This window comes from Pongo pygmaeus, chromosome 17 (genome assembly GCF_028885625.2).
Source record: "Pongo pygmaeus isolate AG05252 chromosome 17, NHGRI_mPonPyg2-v2.0_pri, whole genome shotgun sequence".
Classification (NCBI taxonomy): domain Eukaryota; kingdom Metazoa; phylum Chordata; class Mammalia; order Primates; family Hominidae; genus Pongo; species Pongo pygmaeus.
Window position 1 is genome coordinate 25,429,455 of NC_072390.2, and position 18,287 is coordinate 25,447,741.

Sequence of the window (18,287 nt, forward strand, 5' to 3'; positions counted from 1 at the left end):
CAACTTCTGCTCTGCTGTGATCTGACTCTACAACCTCAGCACCTAATTTCAAACACTGGTTTCCTACCCATGAATCTGTTGTCTTATCCAAACTGGCACAAAGGCGCCTTTCCACAGTGCCCGCCACACGTAAGAATGCACTGGCCAATCCGCCAGAGCAGTGCCCAGTTTTGCATGCAACTGCCGGCACCTCTCCCCCAGAAAAGGATTCATATATTTAAGAATGACTTCCCAGGGCCCCAGTGCATGCCAAGCCTGCATTTTTACAAGGCAGGATCCTTCTAGACGAATGTCCTTTTCTGCTAAATGGATCTAAATGGCAAACTGTATTGGCAGTGGCCAAGAACACCAGGGTCAGCCGGGACGCAGACAGCAGTATCCTGCCGTTTTGCTGACCTAAGGATAAAGGCAGCCCAGGTTTTCTATTACGCTTCATCTTGATCCTAGATCCAAACCAGCTAGTTGTTTACACTCCCGCAAACCAGTCGCAGCAAGGCTGGCACCAGCGTGTTTCCCATTTCTTCCCTTATTCACAAAAGCCAGAACACAGATCCCGGTAGACAACCATCTCGCTGCCCACGCCTCCACAGAGTCACAAAATAGACTCACCCTGTACCTTTCGACCTGTTCAAGGGAAGCCTGTTTGTTAGCTGGGGTAACAGCTACGTTTCAATCTGGAGCTGAGTTCAGGGAGATGTGATGACACAGTGAGAAGAAAAGAAAGAATGAACCAAAGGGCCCACTGGACGGAGGTCACAAGCTCAACTTTCTTGTCCCCACTTTCACGCTGGGACCTGTTCACTCGTGGCAGGGCCACCCATAAAGCCTCAGTGTGCTGCTCTTTCATGTTGCATCCCAGAGGAACAACGAGGACTTTTCTCCCCTACAGGACAGAACCGTCTATAAAGACTTACTGTTGTGTGCAGTCCAAGCTATTACAAGTATAGATTTTCTGTGCTCTGGACTAATATATCAAGAGCTAGTAGCCATTCTTGGGAACAATTCTGCAAACCTCAATCATAACTGTTTTAGTCTTCTTGGTTCTTCCTTTTCTTTTCTAATTTAAGGAAGACAAAATCAAGAAAACCCAGTAACGTAGAGCCCCTGGGAGACTGAAATGTGAAACCTAGGGCACACACACCTTAGGGAACTGGGCCAGAAAACAGCAAAACATAGAAGCTGTGTAAACTATAAATTACAATAAATCCCAGCTCTGCCACAAACTAACTGTGTAGAGGAGTAGAATTTTGTGTTGATGAGAGCCTGGGCTCTGGAATCAGACGCACAGAACTTAAATCTCTTCCTGGGTGTCCCTGCACTTCTGTTCCCTCCGTTCCGTAAAATGGGGCAATGGTAGCACCTCCCTTAGAGGGCTGTGGTGAAGATTAACGACAACGATGTGTCCACAGCACTTAAAACAGTGCTGGCACATAGCAAATGTTCAATAAGCCCTGATTATTATCGTGATGATGCAGCCACTTAAATGAATAAAGTACATCCTTAGGTGCTGATACGTGTGGAAAAGGCTTCAAGGTATATCAAGTGAAAAAAGCCGTAGGCAAATATGTAATGACGCCTCTATTTTTTTTAATTATGTAAGCATATGCACATAACCATAAAATGGTTCTTTGAAGAAAACAAACAGAAATCACAAGAACACATTAACAGCAACTGTACTAAGTAGAGAAGCCTTCACTTTCCAGTCTGTACCTTTCTATACTATTTGAATCTTGTAATTCTATACAATATATTTCTTATATTTATTTTTATTATTATTATTTGTTTGAGACAGAGTCTCACTCTGTCGCCCAGGCTGGAGTGCAATGGTGCAATCTCGGCTCACTGCAACCTCCACCTCCCGGGTTCAAGTGATTCTCTTGCCTCAGCCTCCTGAGTAGCTGGGATTACAGGTGCATGCCACCACACCCAGCTAATTTTTGTATTTTTATTAAAAACGGGGTTTCACCATATTGGCCAGACTGGTCTCTAACTCCTGACCTCGTGATCCACCCGCCTCGACCTCCCAAAGTGCTGGGATTACAGGCATGAGCCACCGCATCTGGCCCCCTTATATTTATTTTTAAATGTCAACAGATGTGATCTAAGTAGAGGAATTAGGGTACAAATTTTATGTTCTTTAGGCTAATCTATATAAATATAGTTTTTTGTTTTTGAGACAGGGTCTTGCTCTGTCACCTAGGCTGGAGTGCAGTGGTGCAATCATGGCTTACTGTAGCCTCAACCTTCTGGGCTCAAGCAAGCATTCCTCCCACCTCAGCCTCCTGAGTAGCTGGGACTACCGGTGCATGCCTCCACGCCTGGGTAATTATTATTATTTTGGGGTAGGGGGTAGAGATAGGGTCTCACTGTGTTGTCCAGGCTGGTCTCAAACTCCTGTGCTCAAGCGATCCTCCTGCTTTGGCCTCCTAAGGTGCTGAGATTACAGGCTTGAGCCACTGCACCCAGATAAATGTAACGTTTTACACTAGTATTTTCTCCCCACACTGCTGTCCCTCAAAATTATCAAAAGTTAGAATGACCATCACCTAATCACCTCACCTTGCTTCTTCGAGATACGCCACCAGTAACTTGTAATTAAACAGAGTTAACATAACAAAGTGGTATTCAGGAAACTCATGGAAATTGTGCATAATCCTGGGAGTTCCTGGGACTATGTTTCCTGTGTGGATGCCGTTGACTGTAGGTGTTATATGTGCCATGTGTTTTCAGTGGGAGAGTATTTATTTAATACTGTTGATCTAAACCCTCTTCCTGCTAGGAACTAATTACTCACATATAAACCATATCAATTTTTGTATGTGCTGCAATTCACATAACATAAAATTTACCATTTTAAAGTGAACAACTCAGTGGCATTTAGTACATCCACAATGGTGGCAACCGCCACCCTTATCTAACTCCAAAACGCTTTCTTCATCCCCAAATCACTCCATATTCATTAAGCAGTTATTCCCCATTGCCCCTTCTCCACCCCTGGCAATCACAAATCTACTTAATCTCCATGTACTGACTTACCCTGCACAAGCCCTATGAATGGAATCACACAATATGTGACCTTTTGTGTCTGGTTTCTTTCATTTAGTATAATGTTTTCAAGGTTCATCCACATTGTACCGTGTGTCGGTATTTTATTCATTTTTATAGCTGAATAATTTTTCATTGTATGTATATATCACAATTTGCTCATCCATTCATCACAGACATTTGGGTTGCTACCACCTTTTGGCTATTATGAATGTACAAGTATTTGAGTACCTCTTTTCAGTTCTTCGTGGCATATACCTAGGAGTAGAATTGCTGGGTCATATAGTAACTCTATGTTTAACTTCTTGAGGAACCACCAAAGCACTGTTTTCCACAGAGACTGGACCATTTTACATCCCCACCAGTGTTCCAATCTCTGCACATCCTCACCAACATTTTTTTAAATAGCCATCCTGGTGGTTATAAAGTGATATTTTACTGTGGTTTTAATCTGCATTTACCTAATGACTAATGATGTTAAGCAGCTTTTCATGTGCTTCTTGGCCATCTGTATGTCTTCTCTGGAGAAGGTCTATTCAAATCCTTTGCTCATTGCTTAACTGAGTAGTTTTTCTTTTTATGTTGAATTGTAAAAGTACTTTATATCTGGATAGTAGGCCCTTAACAGATATTTGACTTGTAAATATTTTCTCCCATTCTGTAGGCTGTCTTTTCACTTTCTTAATACTGTCCTTTGATGCACGTTTTTAATTTTGATGAAGTCCAATTTATGCATTTTCTTTTGTTACTTATGCTTTTGCTTTCATGTCTAAGAATCCATTGTCAAAAACAAAGTCATGGAGATTTCACTCTATGTTTTCCATTAGAAGTTTTATAGACTTAGCTCCTATATTTAGGTCATTGAGCATTTTGAATTGATTTTTGTATAAAGGGTATGCAAATGTGTAAGTAGGGATTAAACTTAAACATGTGGATATCTGGTTGTCCCAACACCATTGGTTGAACAGACTATTTTTTCCCTATTGACTGATCTTAGTACTCTTATTGAAAATCAGTCGCCATAAACGTATGAATTTATTTCTGAAATCTCAATTCTATTTCCTTGGTCTGTATGGCTTATCTTTATGTCAGTACCACACTATTTTGATTACCATAGTTTTGTAGTAAGTTTTGAAATCAGGAAGTGTTGAGTCCTTCAACTTTGTTCTTTATCAAGATTGTTTTGGCTATTTGGGGCCGTTTGCAATTCTGAATGTATTTGAGAGTCAGCATTTCCATTTCTGCAAGAAACCCATTTGGAATTTTGATAGATATTGCATTGAATCTGTTGATCGCTTTGGGTAGTATTGCCATCTTACCCATAAGAAGTCTTCCAATCCATGAATAGGGATTTATTTCAATTTACTTATGTCTTCTTTGATTTCTTTCAGCAATGCGAAATGTTTTTTAGTTTTCATTGTATATGTTTTTCACCTCTTTGGTTAAATGTATTCCTAGGTATGTTATTCTTCTAATTGCTATTATAAATGGAATCATTTTGGTAATTTCAAATTGTTCATTGCTGGTGTAAAAACATACAACTTATTTTTGCATGTTTAACTTGTATCCTGTGACTTCACTGAATGTATTAGTTCTAGTAGTTGTTTTTCGTGAATTCTTTGAAATTTTCTATATCTAGGACCATATCACCTGCAACAGAGATAGTTTTACTTCTTTCTTCTCTATTCAGATGCCATTTACTTCTTTTACCTGCGTAATTGCTCTGGCTAAGACTTCCTATGTTGAATAGCCATGGTGAAAGTGGGCATCCTTGTCTTGTTCCTGATCTTTGAGGAAATGCTTTCAAGTCTTTTGCCATTGAACAGGATGCTAGCTGTGGGTTTTTCACAAATGTCCTTTAACATGTTGAGGCAGTTCCCCTCTTTCTCTAGTTTCCTGAGTGGTTTTATCATGAAAGAGTGTTGGAATGTGTCAATACTTTTTCAGCATCAATTGAAAGGATCAGGTGGTGTTTTTCCCTCATTCTATTAATATGGTGTATTACACTGATCCATTTTAGTATGTCAAACCACCCTGCACTCCTGGGATAAACCCCATCTGGTCATGGTGTATAATCCTTTTAATATACTTCTGGGTTCAGTTTGCCAGTATTTCATTCAGGATTTTTGCTTCTATATCGTAATGGATATTAGTCTATAGTGTTCTTGTAATATCTTTGTCAGGCTTAATCAGTATAATGCTGGCCTCATAAAATAAATTAGATGTATTCCCTCCTCTTCTATATTTGGAAGAGATTAAGAGCGACTGACGTTATGCTTCTTTAAATGTTTGGTAGAATTTACCAGTAGAGTGATCTGGTCCTGAGCCTTTCTTTTGGGAGGTTTTTGATTACTGATTCTCCTTACTTGTTTTAAGTCTATTCAGATTTTCTGTTTCTTCTTGAGACAGTTTGGTAGTTGTGTGTCTAGGAATTTGTCTATTTCTTCTAGGTTATCTAACCTGTTGGCTTACAAGTGATCATAGTATTCTCTTAAAATCTTTTTCATTTCTGTAAGGTCAGTAGTAATGTCCCATTTTTTTAATTTTAGTGATTTACTTCTTTTCTCTTTTTTTCTTAGTAATATAGCTTTAAGATATGTTGATTTTGTTGATCTTCAAAGAACCAACTTTTGGTTTCACTGATTTTCCCTATTATTTTTCTATTCTGTACTTCATTTCTCTTCACTCTGTATTTCCTACCATTTGTAACTTTGAGTTTATTTTGCTCTTCTTCTTCTAGTTCCCTATGTTGTAAAACTGGGTTATTGATTTGAAGTCTTTCTCTTTTTTTAATGTAGGTGTTTATGGCTGTTAAGTTTCCCTCTGAGCACTGCTCTGAAGTTTTGGAATGTTGTGCTTTTGTCTTCATTCATCTCAAGGTTAATTTCCAATTTCCATTGTAATTTCTTCTTTGACTATTGGTTGTTTATGAGTCTACTCGTTTTTACAATATTAAGAGAAAAACTTCCAATGTCTTAAGCCCTCAGGATTAATTCATTCTGCTTTTTGCATCCAAGTTCCTCTTGTTAGGGCCCATTCTTGTCACTGGTTAACCAGGAAGCACAGTACCTTTGTTATTTTTAATAGGGACCATAAAATATTACGTTAAAAATAATGATCAAAGGTAAAATCAACTCTCATACAGATACAAAATGAACATGTTAAAGATTTTATTGACTTCACTGTTAATTAGGGAATTAATAAGATGTTACAACCAGTTAAAAGGAGAAGTCAGAGAAGCATAAGTATATATGGAGTAAAGGAATGTTGAAATGAATTTACAAATATGAACTTGGCTTTTCCTACGGCTTGGAGGGGGTCATTTTAGCCATGCCAACAGACATTTTTGCATGTCTACAGGCAATAGTTGTTTTGCATTGCTACCAATTATCTACAACTTACAGAGGTATGAAATGGATCAAAGGCTACAATCAGATACCTTGGAAGGGTATGCTCTACACAATGCATAGTTTTCCACTGGAAATATTCAGTAATGTTTTCTGCTAATTCCAAATTTCCTCCTACTATGACATGGAAAATAAAAAGAGAAAAACTAAAGGTGTGGCTGAGAAAACAAATTCATGGAGGCAACTCCACCGCTAAATAAAAATGCAAACTAAAATGAGGAAAGACTAATGCACTCACTGTGCACCATGATTAAAGCACCCACTGCGCCTACAGGGTCATATAGAGGAGGTAAGTGGAGCCTGGGACCACAGAAGATGGGTGAGGGGATGGCAGTGAAGTGAGTCAGCTGCCCACCTTCCCAACAGGCACAGACCGCACCCGGGAGTCCACAGTTAGATCTGTCTGCAAACTGAGACCAACAATCAAAAGAGAGAGGTCCTGGAGGTGCCAAAGGCAGACAAATAAACAGACTTGGCTGCAAGATGGCGAAACATGGTGCTGCGGTGGCTTCAGCCAAGGTCTCCCTGTGGCTTCCCAGAGGGTGGTGGTGACTCAGAGTGTGTCAGGGATGACTAACAACTGGTTTTGCATGTGGCCTGAGAACACAGATCCCCTGAAGCCCTGGGGCAGGAAGCATATCTGGGAGGGCCAGACCCAGGAGCTTTCCCAAACCCACCCAGCGCCCAACTCCATGTCCATCTGGGAGCTGTGAGAGGGTGGCAGCTCGGGTGCTACCTCCCTAACCAACTAGCCCTCCAGTGAATCAACCCGCTAGGAAATCTAGAAAATAACAGTAACTTTAAATACTTTTCAGATAGGCACTATATAAACATTGAGGTATTATTATTTGAATTAAGGCAATACTTTATTTTCAAGGGATCAAGATGTTTATAATCCAGGTATTACACTATCTGCTTATTTTCAGTAACACACATATTGTTTTATAGTTTTCAAGTACATTTAAGTTATTTGTACATCTGTTAATCATTCTTCCTCAGGTGCTGGTCATGCCTATACAGGGAAGGTGACCAGACAGAACTGAAGAAATAAAAATCAAAAAACTCAAGGAAAATAAATGATTTCAAGCAAAACTATTTCTATCAAAAGTAGGTCTAGGGGCTGAATTCTTAAAGCTTTGCCACATGTCCTCATTTCCCTTGGTACAATGGCATTTCAGAGCCTGTTTACACTGCTTTCTAAATGGATAAGTCCAAACCTTGTTTGCTACAGTCCGAGAATATCAACATGTTGAAAGACAGCTTTGGTTTTTTAAAATCCTACTATATTTCATTTGCGACTCTGAAAAACATTCATGCTTTAGTGGACTGGACTTTTTTTAAAAAAGAAGAAGGAAAAAGAGCCAAGTTGTGGCTCCACCCCTCTGCCACTTGCTGCCATGAGCTTTCCTGTTCCATTTCGCTGGGGAAAAAGCACTCTGCACAGGTCAAGCCAAACTGTCCGGAGAAGGCCGTCTGCACTGCTCATGAGTAAAAGAGACGGATTTCATTCCCTTTCCTTCCCACATCAAAGAGGGCACTCAGGGAGGAAATAAACTGTAATTGGGCATGAGCCAGCAATCAGACTGCCCCCTTCCTCAGCCTTCCCCATCCCTGCCCTCCAAAATAAAACAAATAGACATTATCTTCATCTACAACACTTATGAATAGAAACATCTTTTATTAGAAAATAAAAAGCCATGAAGAAGAAAACACGTAGAACATCCCTAGCGTGGAAACAGGCCGAGCCAAGCAGCCCCCACACTCAGGCTGGCGCTGAGAACTGAGGCCCCTTCCTGTGGGCTTGAACGGGACTTGCTATTCCTCTGTCTCATTAGCATGTCTTTGCTCTTCCGGACCATCCGCCCAGACAAATGGGAGGACTGTTCCTGCCAGGAACTTCCCTGAAGGCCCATCCACTCTTCAGTGGTAAGCAGTAGAAGTTTGCCCCCAGGAGTCTTTGAAGTCCTCGAAACCCTTGCTTGCTATTTCCACCAACTCTGTGCTGCAGTATCACAATTCTTACCCAATCCTCACCAAGAGCCTGCTTTGAAAGACCACCTTCAATCAAAGTTGCAACTCTCAATCCAGTCTGACCTTGCCTTCCCACTTTGAGACCTGTCAGTGCTTTGCCGGGTGGTCTTCCCCGAGACCACAGTGACAGTCAACTCAACTCTGTCTTCTCAACGGCCTGTGCTGGGAGGGCTGGGGACAGCGTGAGACAGGACAAAAGGCAGACAGCAGCAGCCCTATGACACCACAGGCCAGGCAGCCACTTTGGGAAGCCACTGACTCACATTCCCTGGCTCCCTCTAGGTCCCTGGGGACCCTGCCACACCAGGAAACCTGGATGAGGCAGTGGATGAGGGGTATGTCCCGCTCATAAAGGAGACAGAGGAACCGCATGGGAAGTGAGGCGAGCATTTCCAAATGAAATCTCCACCCTCGATGGCAGGCCTGGGTTCATGGGAAAAGTCAAGTGCCCCTGAGGGGGCTGCTGGAGCAGCAGCACAGCCTAGCAGTGGCCTCCACCCCTGCCCACAGCCCTGAGATCCAGCCGAGGGCTGCCATGGACATGTACGTGCTGCACACAGGCTGAGAGAGGCTGGCACTGGCGCAGGACAAGGGGTCCTGCCGGCCCCTTCCTCCCAGCACAGAAAGGACTTCCCACTGGACAGACGGTGCATGGCTGGCAGGAAAGCTCCATCAGCTCTGACTCTGCAACTCCAGCCCTTGTGATCCATCCACGGTGGTTTTGTCTTGGTCACTTAGCACTGACACCCAATTCTGAAGTTTGCCACAATCCAGGGGTGCCCAGAGCAGCTGCCTCTTTTTTTTTTTTTTTTTTTTTTGAGACGGGGTTTTACTCTGTTGCCCAGGCTGGAGTGCAGTAGCGTTATCTCGGCTCACTGCAACCTCTGCCCCACCAGGTTCAAGCAATTCTCCTGCCTCAGCCTCCCGAATAGACGGGATTACAGGCGCCCGCCACCACACCCGGCTAATTTTTGTGCTTTTAGTGGAGACGGAGTTTCACCATGTTGGCCGGGCTGGTCTCGAACTCCTGACCTCAAGTGATCCGCCCACCTCGGCCTTCCAAAGTGCTGGGATTACAGGCGTGAGCCACCATGCTGAGCCTAGAGCGGCTGCCTCTTACACTGTGCAGCACACAATGCCCCCGCAGGAGTCACCAGCCTCAATGCAGCCCCTGCCAGAGGTTTTCCCAAGTCCAGCATCTTACACAATAGGGTCTTGTTTTAAGAACCCAGAGGCCACTTACTACAAGCAAAGAAGGCACTGCAGTGTGTGCTGCTACTGCTGACCATATCAAAGCCCCCTGGAGGCACCTCTGCCATTAGAGACCCCTATGCAGCAACTTCCATATGTCATTTTCCAAGAAAACCTGTTTTTCTGTTTACCCCCTTTATTCTAGCATTGGTATGATGTGGACAGAAGATGTGTGAGCACAGTATGATCTGCTTCTGGGTAACATCAACCCACCAAAAGAATTTTTTTTGTTTTTTGAGACGGAGTCTCACTCTGTTGCCCAGGCTGGAGTGCAGTGGTGCAATCTCGGCTCACTGCAACCTCCACCTCCCAGATTCAAGCAATTCTCCTGCCTCAGCCTCCTGAGTAGCTGGGATTACAGGTGTGTGCCACCACGCCCAGCTAATTTTTGCATTTTTAGTAGAGACAGGGTTTCACCATGTTGCCAGGCTGGTCTCGAACTCCTGACCTCAAGTGATCCGCCCTCTTCGGCCTCCCAAAGTGCTGGGATTACAGGCGTGAGCCACCACATCCAGCCAAAATAATTTTAAATTTTGCATTTGGAGAAGTATAAATAACTTTACTGTAAAGAGGTGTCATCCTGATGCAATAATGCAAATTAAATCAGGTTCTGAGCAAATTAACCTGTCTCACTGGAAGCGTTAGGTAAGTAGATGATTTCTATGATTCATCCTATAGAGGAAGGAACAAAGGAACTTTTACTGAAAACTCATCATATAACTGGCATTATCCTGGATGTTCTCAAAATACTTGTTACAATGACTGTGTGAGACAGTTATCATTACCAGTGAATCGGAATGTCAGAGAGGCTCAACAGCCCAACTGAAGGCCACACAAACAGCAAGTGAGGGAGTCAGGATTCATCCATTAGGCTGGTCTAACTAGAATCATAGAGCTCCTCTCGTCACCCCAGGGTCTGAGGTCAGAATCAGCTCCAAGTTTGCAGATCAAAGCTCTAGCCAAGGAAGACACAACTGGCCTGGCAGTGTCTTCATTGGAAAATAAAAGATGCTTAGGAGAGAAACTGCTGGGGCTCTGTGATACTCACTGTCCCTTTCAACTATTAGAAAAAGAACGCTGAGTTTTAGCTGGGCCCTTGGTTACCTAGCTAACGATGACATTTTCCCATCCTCCTTGCAGTCAGGGGTGGCCATGTGACCAGGTGCTGGCACACAGGACAGGAGAGTATACAATGTGATGACCCCATAAGCCGCCAAACAAGACCTGAACCAGCCACCAGGAGGACTGAAAAAGCTGAAGCCACTGTAATCTGGGATCTCCTGTTTCAGCAGCTTAGTCTGTATCCTCATCAATACAGTGTGTCTAAGAAACTTAAAAACCTGTGCTTTACTCTCCATAAGCTAAGAATCATCTGAATAGTTTGTTTGATTTACTTTCTTTTTTTTTTTTTAGCACATTACATCTTCCTAAGCAGTAAATTCATCCTGTACCCCGAGTCTGAATTCTTACAAATTCTTTTTTTTGAGACGGAGTCTCCCTCTGTTGCCAAGGCTGGAGTGCAGTGGCACGATCTCAGCCCACTGCAAGCTCTGCCTCCCGGGTTCACACCATTCTCCTGCTTCAGCCTCCTGAGTAGCTGGAACTACAGGTGCCCGCCACCACACCCAGCTAATTTTTTATTTTTAGTAGAGACGGAGTTTCACTGTGTTAGCCAGGATGGTCTCGATCTCCTGACCTCATGATCCGCCTGCCTTGGCCTCCCAAAGTGCTGGGATTACAGGTGTGAGCCACCGCGCCCGGCCGAATTCTTACAAATTCTAAGGCAGTGAAATCCAAATTTATGAGATTTATTAATATAGTATGCAACCATATCATGCATTACAATCCGTTTCTTTAAACTCATATTCTTTCCAGTGTTTTTATTTGGAACATGCCACCTGAGTAGAAAAACAAAATGTTTTTTCTCCTACTCTACTCTGACAACACAAAATGCTTCTGTGACCAAATGTACAGGAGGTTTTCCCCACACACCGAGCAAGCCACTGATTCTTCAGCGGACACCAGCGTTCTCTAGTTCTCTGAGTGTTCTCTAGTTCAACTCAATTGTGAAGCTACCTACCTGGAGATAATGTCATATCCCACAGCGGGAGGCTGAGTCCTACAAGGCTGCCTCCTCCTACTCCAGAGGCCTAGCACAAGGAGGAAGGTGTCCTGTGCTTCTGACTGATCAGCTGCAAATCAGGGTTCCCATGACCCCTTCCTCAGGTTTGATTAATTTGCTAGAGTGGCTCACGGAACCCCGGGAAACGCTTACTGACATTCACCAGTTTATTATAAAGGATGTTACACAGGATGCAGATGAAGAGACTTGTAGGGCAAGGCATGTGGGAAGGGGTGTGGGACTTCCCTGCCCTCCCCAGTGTGCCCCTGCACCACCCTCCAGGAGCCTCCACATGTTCAGCTATCCAGAAGCTCTCCAAACTCACCCTTTTGGGTTTTTATGGAAACTTCATCATGCAGGCATGCCTGATTAAACCAATGGCCACTGGTGATCAACTCAACCTTTAGCCCCTTCCCTTCCCTGGAGGTCTCTTCCTGGAGGTTGGTGGTGGGGCTAAAAGTCCCAACCCTCCCATCTTGCCTTGGTCTTTCCTGTAACCAGCCCCATCCTAAAGCTACCTGGGGGCTGCCAGCTATCAGTCAGTCATGGGCAGGCAAAAAATGCTCTCACTCCAGAGATTCTAAGGGTTTTAGGAAACAGGGACGAAGACCAAATATACACTTCACAATATCCCACCACACACCCCACAGTTAGCCCCTCGCCAGGGGGTCTGTCTGCCACGCTGGTCTTGCAGTGGCCCAGGCGGCGTTAAGTCATCGGAACCAGGGCTGTGCTTGCACCGCTGCCTTCCATGTTGCACTTGGCCTTCAGCTGCTGCATCCACGCTCACCCATTAAAGGCCCGTGGGGTTGCCACAGCAGCAAGCATCATTTAAATGCCGGCCGGCTGGCTGCCTGCCAGGACCACGTTGTTGGTAAGCCTGTCTTGTTGGTTAGCGTGGGGGGCAGACAAAACTCTCTTTATGACCATTCAGTAACAAGAGCTTTTAAAAGAAGCAGAAGGGGGTGGGGTATCTGTTAGAACCCTCTGACCTATTTAGAGACCCCTGCTTGGTTTCCTTATGCTATGGACTATTTCAGCCCCTCCGTGCAAAACCAACCATCATTACTTGAGATTCTATAATGGGCATAGGACAATTTGCTCTAGCCTGCAATTTTCTGCCTTCGTGACAACCTATTACCAATCCAAGATTGATTCACTGTGACACCTGGTGCTAACCCATGACCAGAATAATAAACACAAGCAATTCACTGTGGCGACTCATTTCTGCAGAAGAGCTGCAGGAGAGGAGGACAGTCATCTGCTCATTAGTGTAGCAGATAAGTAACTGCATTATTTCCCCACCCAAAACCAAGCAGTGTATGGAAAACAAATGGTTTCACAAAGGAAAAACAGCTTTATACTGTAAATATTGAATTGCAGATGCTCTATTATACCACCGACTCAGCCTCTACTACAATGTAAATATATTTATATTCTATATAACTATATATTTATATTACATATTTACATCATGTATGTTACATAAGGAAACTGTGAGTGGGTGTGGGTGTGTGTGCACATGTGTGTGCACGTGTGTGTGCGTGTCACCTGCTACAGAGGCATGGCTGGGGTGAGTGAATCTTAAATTAAAACAGATGGAGTCGCCAGCTATGCTGACAAAAAAGACTGCTATAGAATTAAGCTGACCTATGAAACTGTGCTTTTTATGTTATCTGATTGGAATTTTTATGGGCTTGACCTTGTCGCAGGGGCAGAATCTGTCATCCATGGAAAGTCATAAAGCTGAGTCACCTTGGCACGCTATTCCAAACTCATTAACCGATTCTCTGCTAGACACAGAAATCTATTGATCCATTTTTTAAATTGGTACATAAAACATTTATAAGTGCAAATACATAATAAATTTTAATAGCTATTTGAAAGAGATAATACATATCTGAAAACAAAAATAATGAGTCCTTGCCCCTACCACCCAATAACATCTGAGAACACTCGCACCAAAAGCTTTTCAAATGACAGGGGCAAACTTGGAAATTTACCACAAAAGAGTACTGTGCTTTTAAAATAAATTAGCATCTTCTAATACAAATCACACAAAATTTACAAAGCAAGTTTTTTTACCACCACAATCTGAAGGCTTTTTAGAAACTGTAGGCATAACCCACTTAAGACTTCTCTTGCTTTTGGCAAATCTTATTATTAATAAACATTTGCTGAATTGACTTTGGATATTTAATGTGATATTACACACTGAGCAAATAATTACAAAATACTCCCAAGAGGAATGCCATTATTTTGATGTACAGAGTTGTCAAGGGGTTTACAAATGAACAAAACCAAATTCACATACACTGGGAAATCTCAGCTCTGCCAATCAACAAATGAAAAAAAGGGGAGGTGGGAGGGCAGGGGCTTCCCCACAGTCACCAGAGAAAGTCCCTGCGTTCCAGCATCCAGCATCCTGAGCATCATCTGTGAGGGAGGCCCAGCCAACTCTGGTCCTCAAAGGTCTGGACAGGGAATAAGGTTAGCAGCAAAAGTGGGCAGTGCAATTCTAGGGCAACAGTTTTAGGTTTAGGACCTAAATGCTAGAATCAAAAGGAAATGTTTTCAGGCTAGGCATGGTGGTTCACATCTGTAATCCCATCACTTTGGGAAGCTGAGGGGAGAGGATCACTTGAGGCAAGTAGTTCAAGACCAGTCTGGGCAACCTAGAAAGACCCTCTGAAAAAATTTTTTAATAAAAAATTAGCCAGGCATGGTGGTGTGCACCTGTGATCCCAACTACTCAGGAGGCTGAGGCATGAGGGTTGTGTGAGCCCAGGAGTTCCAGACCAGCTGGGACAACCTAGTGAGACCCCACCTCTGCAAAAATTTTAAAAATTAGCCAGGCTTGGTGGTGCATGTCTGTAGTCCCACCTACTCAGGAGGATGAGGCAGGAGGATCCCTTGCGCTCAGGAGTTCAAGGCTGCCGTAAGCTATGATCTCACCACTGCACTCCAATCTGGCTGACAGCAAGACTCTGCTTAAAGAAAAACATGTTTTCATATTGGCAAAGAAGATGTTACTGATTTTCTACATCAAAATGATAATGAAAGAAAAATTGCCCTTTGCCCAAGCTGATCTCAAACTCCTGGGCTCAAGCGATCCTCCCACCTCAGCCTCCCAAGTAGCTGGGATTATGGGCATGCACAACTGTGCTCAGCTTGCCCGTTTTTAAAAGGAGAAATAGGTGATCAATACCTTAAGAGACTTTGTAGAAACCTTCCTCTTTCGTCTGGCATGCCATCCAGACTGAGGAAGAGCCGGAAACTTCAGGGCCACGCGAGCCACGGCCATGGCCACATCACCAAGTGCGGAAGCACCGTGGAGGCTGTGGTAACGCAGGTGGTGTGCATCACCACAGGATCAACTTTGACAAATGTCACCCAGGTTATGTGGGAAACTTGGTGTGAGGCATTACCACTTAAAGAGGAAACAGAGCTTCAGCCCAACTGTCAACTTTGACCAACTGTGGACTATGATCCGTGAGCAGACACAGGTAAATGCTGCTAAAAACAAGACTGAGGGCCGGGTGCGGTGGCTTACACCTATAATCCCTACACTTTGGGAGGCCAAGGCAGGCGGATCACTTGAGGTCAGGAGTTCGAGACCAGCCTGGCCAACATGGTGAAACTATGTCTCTACTAAAAATACAAATATTAGGCAGGCATGGTGGCAGGCGCCTATAATCCCAGCTACTTGAGAGGCTGAGGCAGAAGAATCACTTGAACCCAGGAGGCAGAGGTTGCAGTGAGCCGAGATCGCGCCACTGCACTCCAGCCTGGGCGACAGAGCGAGACTCCATCTCAAAAAAAAACAAAACAACAACAACAACAAAAAAAAACCACCGCCACCACCAAGAGGCTACTCCCATCACTGCTGTGGGGCAACTGGTTTACTATAAAGTTCTGGGAAAGGGAAAGCTCCCAAAGCAGTCTGTCATCGTGAAGGCCCAATTCTGATGAGATGAGAAGATTAAGAATGCTGGGGGGCCTGTGTCCCGGTGGCTTGAAGCCGCATGGAAGGAGGTTAATTAAATGCTAAATACTTTTTAAAAACAAAACAAAACAAAAAGAAATGGATATGGAGAGAATCAAACCACACACAACTTGTCTCTCATCTGGCACACAGTGCTGAGGCGCCAGAGACTCGAGTCCTTCCCCACCCCACTGCTTCCCCGCAGGGGCTTGGGCCCCGCTTTGTTCATTGTATCCGGGGTCCTTTCTGCACCCTTCCTGCCTTTCCTTTCTGCTGTTCCTCACCTTCACTGACAATTCACCCCTCCACACCTGCAGATAGGCTCCCCAGGCTGCCAGCCTTGGCTACAATCATCCTCTCGGCTCACCCTTAGCTCACTCACAACTTAAACTCGCAAGTTTTTGCCCATGTTCTCCTCGTTAGGTATGTAACACTTCCTGTCCGTGTTGAGGAAAGGCAGCGGGTGTGGTGGCTTCACAACACAATTGCTGGAGTCCGCAGGCCAGGAGGTAAGCACAGGTCCTGCCACTTACTGGCTGCGGGGCCCTGAGCAAGTATTTCACTTCTCCAGGCTTCCGTCTCAATTGCACAATAGTGACAGGAAGAGCAACACCTCACAGGGCTGTGACAGTGCAGGGAAGGAGTTCATCCAGTGTCAGTATATAGAGTGCGATAGATACTAGCTCTTATGTACCTGAGGACCTGAGTGCATGACCTTAGTTTAGCCTTCCTTCCTTCCTTCCTCCCTCCCTCCCTCCCTCCTCCCTGCCACCCTGCCCCCCAGCTTCCATCTCACATAACTGGGCACAGATTCCTGACTACAGGGCATGCCTCTCCCATATAACAGAACACATTTTCTCCCCCCTTTACATTTGTATTAATAGATACTCCCCTCTTTTTAGTTAGGAGGAATTTGACCCACGCCAGCAAAATTCACTTATTTTTACCAACCAACCCCCCCCCCCCCAGTAACCATGCCTCCTATTTTTTTCTAGTCTCTTCTTTCTAACAGCTACTGCCTCAAATTTCAAGGATCACTAGAAAACAATGGTACAATGTCTCTGAGGGAGTCTTGAGGGAAGGATGAGCAAGGGTTTGCAGGCAACGGAGAGGCTGGCTGCAGAAGGGCTGCAGATGGTGTCTGAGCCCAAGAACCTCATCAACAGAGCAGGGAACCAAGGCTGTGGTCCCAGCAGTCTTGTCCACACCCACCTGTGGACCGAATCCTGGAGGGAACCAGAGCCCAGGAAAATGGAATGAGGCTTGGAGTTTGGACTGGGTCTCCAGGCACAGAATAGGAATGAGAATTCTAGGCCGAGCTATTAAGCAGAATGAAGGAGAACCTGGGCTTCCAGAATGCCTGTGGACACTGAAGGGTGGGACAGCTCTGGGAACAGGAAGAGCCATCTTCCAGGACACCTGCCCCTGGTCGGCCTGGCAGCAAGCAATGCTGGAGCCACACTGCAGTCAGGGGTCGTCATTTTGTCCCTCAGAGCATACACCATATGTGCCACATCTGCACACGTCGGATGGTTCTAACCTGGTGGGAGGAGTGACTCCCTCACAGCTCACTGTTTGGAAAGAGGAAGGATCCAGGATCTAGGATCATTTCCAATATATTGCATGTTAAGCTCAATTTATTCCTAACTTGTAGACTCACAATTCCCACTGACTTAGCAATTTCTGGATTAGCTCCAATGGAAGTGATCCCACTCACACCAAAGTGGAAAAAATAAAGATTTACAGCATGGAAATAGGGAGAAGTTGGAGACACGGCTGTGGTGGAGAGCATGGGCTCTGGTGTCAGACAAGCCTGGGTACAAGTTCCAGGACCCACCTTCTCACTGCATGCCCGCACCTAACCCGCTAACAGGGCCGTTGTGAGGACCAGAGACTGTGAACAGAGCACTGAGCATGAACTAATGTCACCACTGGGTCTAATGTATTCCAGGAGAGGATTCTGCCCTCTGCTCACCTGGCTGCAGCCCTGCCCTGCTGCAGTGGGTGCAGGACTTGGGCCTCTGCCACTAGGGAGGTTTCTCTGGAGACAGAGCAGACCGAGGGCTCTGATGAAACCCCTGCCCCAGGGGCCCAGCCTCATCCAGTGACCAGCCCTCTCCTTGTTGCCTGCATGTATGTGGCTCCACGTCCCCCTGAACGCAGATGGTCTGGTACCTGCATAGGCAGGGCAGAGCCCATGCTGGATGAACCCAAGAGCTCTGAGGGCATTACTAGTGACTGGTGCTCCTGGGGAGAGGAGTGGCAGAGCTGAGGGAGATGGAGGCAGGGCATTGTTTCTCGCTGCTCATCCTGTGTGTCTTCTGCATTTTGTCCTCTGCGCACGTAAATATATAAAAGAGAAAGTGAATGAAAAATGCAAGCCTACCTTTGCAAATGTGTGCACATTAAAATTTGTCTGAGTTCAATTCCCATCTGTTTGGGGGAG

At 44.8% G+C, this 18,287-nt stretch overlaps 1 protein-coding gene and 1 pseudogene across 1 annotated transcript in view; one reads left to right on the plus strand and one right to left on the minus strand.

Moving 5' to 3' along the window:
• RAB31 (RAB31, member RAS oncogene family) overlaps positions 1-18,287 on the minus strand; it is a 154,382-nt gene that overhangs the window by 112,836 nt on the left and 23,259 nt on the right. The window lies entirely within an intron of this gene.
• LOC129019149 (large ribosomal subunit protein uL15-like) lies at positions 15,104-18,113 on the plus strand (annotated as a pseudogene).